The 5,770-nt window shown below is 42.6% G+C and overlaps 1 protein-coding gene across 1 annotated transcript in view; it reads left to right on the top strand.

Moving 5' to 3' along the window:
* Positions 1 to 5,770, top strand: part of MDN1 (midasin AAA ATPase 1) — a 188,372-nt gene that overhangs the window by 694 nt on the left and 181,908 nt on the right.

Consider the following 5,770-nt stretch of genomic DNA (forward strand, 5'->3'; position numbering starts at 1 on the left):
ATTCCTGCTATGCGTGCGGTGCAGTGTGGCCCTCTGAGATTAGAAAGAGAAATCTGTTATGGTCTCTGTCCCGAGGGAATTGTGCATCTATTTTTAGAGACAGTTTATAAACACATAAAACAACTGAAGGACAAGCTTGTGCTAACTGTTCAAAACTTATGGTGGGAATTATGAGGTGAGTTTCCTGAGAAATGAACCTTTGGCCGGGCTTTTATTTTATTTTTTTATTAAGAATTATTTTGCTTAACTTTATTTATTTTAATTTGACCAGAGAGGGACAAAGCGAGAGAGAAAAAGAGAAAGTGAGCCAGGCCTGAGACTCGAACTGCCATGTAGGAGTACAAGGCTCTTAACCACAATGCCACCCGCTGGGTTTTTAAGAGCCCTTATCTCTTATTGACTAACTCTATGCATCTTCTCACTTTACATCTTAATTTCCTCTTGTATGCTTCCACACCACCAATATCTAAGTTTATTGAGAATAGAAAAGGTATTATTTGTGTAACTCCAGTGTGTAGAACTTATTTATTCTCCCTTTTTAAATTTTTTTTTGGTGGGGGGGAATTTTTGCTAAAGGGTGCACATGCCTGCTGGGGAGACAGACAGAAAAGTGAAAAATCACAGCGTGGTGGGGGTTGGGATGGCCATGCCAGAATCCCTTCTCCATTCTTCTCTCAGGCACATGCAATCTGCTGAGTTTTAAGCCACTAGGTCCTGGACTCCCACCGTGGTAGGCTATATGGAACTCCAAGGATGTAACCATTAAACCACCTGCTGGTCCCAGAACTCATTTATTCTGTTGTGAATACATTGAATAAGAGACTGAGGGACCAGGCAGTGTGGAGTGACAGGAAGCTAACAGCTAACAGGGGAAGCATTTTTGTCTGATGACAACAAATTGAACCTGAAAAGTAAAGAGTGATTCACCGGCGTGAGCCCTCAGCAAAGTTGAAAAGAACTCACACAGATGGGTAGGTCTGGCAAGAAAACTGATTCCTGGTAGAAGGAGATAAACAGCGGAGATGAGCTGAACTTGTGAAAGGCTCCTGAATTATGTTGTTGATTCAAGTATTACTTTATTTTTTTAATTTAACTTTATTCATTTATTTATTTTAATTTGACAGGGTGGGGGAAGAGGGAGGGGCAGTGAGAAAGCAAGTTGCCAGGTCTGGGACTCAAACCAGGTTGACTTGAACTGGTTTGACCATGTGGGAGTCCAGCGCCCTTAACTGCCACGCCACCTGCCAGCTCCTCAAGTATTTTATAAATGAACTTAGAATTTGGAGCATAGGGGCCAGTGGGTGGCATGTTGGTTGAAGTGCTGGACTCCTGTGTGGCTGACTATGGTTTGAGTCTTGTACCGGGTGGCTTGAAACTCTGTTGGACATGAGTGTGTGCTTGCCCTGAATACCTAGTGGAGAATGGAGGAGAGGAGATTGCAGCCCAGAATACCTAGAGGAGAATGGAGGAGAGGAGATTGCAGTGTGGCCCTACCCTTCAAGGGGTGATATCTTGCTTTCTCTGTCTCTGGCGAGCACATGGGTCCTATAGCAAGAACTCTTTTGGGGGGGAGGGGGGCTTGCGCGAGGTTTTTGCTATAGGGCGCGTGCGCTTGCCAGGAAGACAGAGACAGAAAGCGAGAAAACACCCCCCCGCGGGGGGGGGGTTTAGCCACACCACAATCCCTTCTCCTCCATTCTTCTCTCGGGATCTTGGGCACGCACACACACGCACCCGGTGTGAGTTTAAGCCACCACGTCTGGGGCTAGAAGCATGGTCAACTACATGGGAGTCCAGTGACATAGCCATTACGCTTACTACTGGTCCTGCCAAAACTCTCTTAAAAAAAATTGGAGCATAGGTTCAGAATATTGGATTCATAGATCAGCTTCAATGTAGGATTTATGACTTCTTAATGGTAATGGGATACAAAATTGGGGTTTGTGTATTGGGGATAGGAAAATGGTCTGTTGCCTTTGTTTGATAAGGTTTTTTTTTTGGGGGGGGAGAGGTTTTTGCGATCTCCAGAAAGATAGAGACAGAGAGACAGAAAGTGAGAAATCCCCCTCCGAGGGGAAGGACACGCTGCAATCACAATCCCTTCTCCTTTCTCCTCTCAGGATCCTGGGCATGTACGCACATGTGCCCGGCATGAGTTTAACCCACTGGGGCCAAGACTCAAACTGCGGTTGACTACATGGGAGTCCAGTGACATAGCTATTATGCCAACTGCTGGTCCCTTGATAAGGTTTTTAGGGAATTTGACATGTTGAATAAGAACCACTCTGTAGAATCTGAGAATTTTACAGAACGAGAAAACTACAAGAAAGTTCAGTCAAATTAAGGAGATTGGGATATAATTGCTTCTCCTTTTGGGTCACTACCTTAATCACTGTATGTGTTCATGAAGAATAGAGTGCTTAAGAATATGCACCTGCATTGAGAGGGAGTAAGACTAAAAATTAAATCCATCTTTTACTCTATTGCTTTTATGCTCTTGGGCAAGTTACTTAAATCTCCTAAGTTCCAGTTTCTGATTAAATATATATTACATATGGTTGCTGCTAAATAGTTACAGGGAGTAGTGAAAAGCAGGGACTTTGGAGCCAGGCTTTGATCTATGACTTAGATTCTAGATTCTGCTAGCTTTGTGACCTTAGCCTCCCCCCCCCACCCATCCTAAAAAAAATGCGTTCCCCCCCCCCCCCCCCCGTTTATTTGTAAAATTGGCATGATATTATCTAATTAATGAGTTGCTGTGAGGATTAAATGCATGGAATTTAGTAAGTGCTGCCTATAAATAAGGCTGTTGTGACCAATAGGTTAATGCATGTGAGGAGCTTTATCATAATGCCTGGCACACAGTAAAAGTGCTCTGTAAGAATTATCATTTGTTCAAGGCCAGCAGGTGGTATAGTGGTTAAGGTGTTGGACTCCTATGTGGTTGACTGTGGGTCAAGTCCCAGACCCAGCATGCATGTGCGTGTCCAAAATCCCAGAGAAGAATGGAGAAGGAATTGTAGCATGACCATCCCCCCGTGAGGTGATCTCTTGCTTTCTTTCTGTGTCCCCAGTGAGCTCACATGTTGTATAGCAAAAATCTCTCTCCAAAAAAAAAAAAGATAATTTTTTCACTTAGTAGGGGCACATGTGTTGACCAGAAAGGAATGGGAGAGAGTGAGAAAGCATCCTCCATGAGGGGTGGTCACACTGAAATCCCTTCTCCATTTAGCCTGTTAATGCGTGAATCCACATGTGCCCAATATGCTGTTCAAGCCACTGGGGCCTGGATCTGAACTGTCGTCGACCATGTTGGTTCTGACTCCCTTAACCACTAGACTGTGGGGCCAGCCCAAGAAATTATTATTATTATTAATAGAGATTTTTGCCAGAGAGACAAAGATAGAAAGTGAGAATTCACTGCACTGGGTGATGGCCACACTGCAATAACCACAGTTGACTGTGGGAGTTCAGTGAAATAACCGTTATGCCATATGCTGACCCCAAGAATTACTATTATTAAAAAATTATTATTTCATTTTATTGATTATTATTATTATTTTGTTTGCTATAGTAAACATACATTCACCAGAAAGAGACAGACAGAGAGAGAAGGAAAGTGAGAAAGAAACCCGCCAGGTCTAGAACTCGAACTATGGTCGACCATGTGGGAGTCCAGCACCTTAACAGCCATGCCACCAATTGCCTCCACCAAGAATTATTATTATTATTATTTTTTTTTAAAATGGACTTGAAAGTCAAAGAGTTTTTTTGGTTTTTTTTTTTTTTTTTTTTTGAGAGATTTTCACTGTAGGGCGCGTGCGCTCACCAGACAGACAGAGAGAGACATAGAGACAGAAAGCGAGAAATCACCCCCCAGGGGGGATGGTCACGCCGCAATCCCTTCTCCTCCATTCTCCTCTCGGGATCTTGGGCACGCACGCACACGCGCCCGGCGTGAGTTTTAAGCCACCGGGTCCGGGACGCGAACCGCGGTCGACTACGTGGGAGTCCAGCGACATAGCCATTACGCTAACTGCTGGTTCCCACCAAGAATTATTTTTAAGAACAATTTTATTGAGATATAATTAATCAATGTAAAGTGTATATTTTACATTTTTTTTTTTGCTATATTTACAGGTATATGCAATTGTCACTACAGCCCATTTGGAATGTTTTCATCACCTCAAAAAGAAACCTCTGGGGGCTGACAGGTGGCCTGGTGGTTAAGGGTGCCGGACTCTCCATGGCCGACTGCTGTTTAAGTACCAGACCTGGCGGCTTACTTTCTCATTTTCTCTCTCTTTCTCTCTCACTGTCACTCTGTCTCTGGTCAAATTAAAATCAATCAAATAAATAAATAAAATAAAGTTAAAAGTAAAATAATATTTTTTTTGAGAGGTTTTTGCTATAGGGCTTGTGCGCTTGCCAGAAAGACAAAGACAGAAGGTGAGAAATCACCCCCCAAGAGGGATGGCCACGCCACAATCCATTCTTTTCCATTTTCCTCTCAGGATCTTGGACATGCATGCACATGCGCCCAGCGTGAGTTTTAGCCACTGGGTCCGGGACTCGAACTGCGGTCGACTACATGGGAGTCCAGTGACGTAGCCATTACACCAACTGCTGGTCCCTCAAAAAAATAATAATTCTTGGGAAAAGAAAGAAAGAAAGAAACCTCTGGGGCTGGTGAGTCGTGTGGTGGTTGAGGTGCTAGACTCCCACATGGCAGACTGTGGTTTGAGTACCGGACCTGGCAGCTTGCTTTTTCTTCTCCCCCGTACCCCTCTGTCTCTCTCTGGTCAAATTAAAAAGATAAAATAATGAGTAAAAAAAAATAAATGAATAATTCTTTTTTTTTTTTTTTTTTAAAAAAAGAAACCTCCATATCCTTTAGCTGTTATCCCCCATCACTATCTCAGAGTCCTTACTTCCCCAGCAATTCTAACTAATTGTTTGTATAGATTCCCTATTCCAGGCATTCAATACAAAGAATCTTAAAAAAGTTCATAGGAAATGTGTATTATGAAAAACCTATGCATAGATTTAAAAAATGTTTCCACTAGTAGGTGGTGTGGTGGCTAAGGGTCTGGACTGTGGTTTGAGCCCTGGACCTGGAGACTTGCTTTCTCACTTTCCCATTGTCTCTGGTGAGCACATGTGACTTAGAGCAAAATAAAAAAATAATGATAAATAAAAAATTAAAGAATTTTCTGAAAGAATTTTTTGAAAGAATTATTTTATTTAACTTTATTTATCTATTTACTTGAAATGGGTGGAGAGGGAGAGAGAGCAAGTGAGCGAGAAAGCAAGCAGACAGGTCCAGGACTTGAACTGTGGTCAGTCATGTGGAAGTCTAGCACCCTTAACCACCACGCCACCTGCCGGTCCCCCAAAATTAAATAATCCTTAAAAGTTTTTTTGCACCAGCCTGGAATACAGGCCATGCCCTCTTATCCTCTGCCATGTTGTGATGTTGCCAGAAGAAATGTGCCCCCCACAGCCGCCAAGGTGTATTCTGAACCTTGAACTTCCAAACAGTGAGCTGAATAAACCTCTGTTTTTATAAATTAAAAAAAAATTTTTTGCACCAAAATAAACTAACTTAATTCCCCCTTTCCATGAAGTTTCTATTTTACTTTAAAATTTTATTTGTTGCTATTTCTTTTTTTTTTTAATTAATTTTTTTTTGGAGAGGTTTTCGCTATAGGGCACATGTGCTCACCAGACAGAGAGACAGAGAGATAGAAAGCGAGAAATCACCCCCCAG

The sequence above is a fragment of the Tupaia chinensis genome, unplaced genomic scaffold (genome assembly GCF_000334495.1).
Source record: "Tupaia chinensis unplaced genomic scaffold, TupChi_1.0 Scaffold000478_3, whole genome shotgun sequence".
NCBI classification, from domain to species: Eukaryota; Metazoa; Chordata; class Mammalia; order Scandentia; family Tupaiidae; genus Tupaia; species Tupaia belangeri.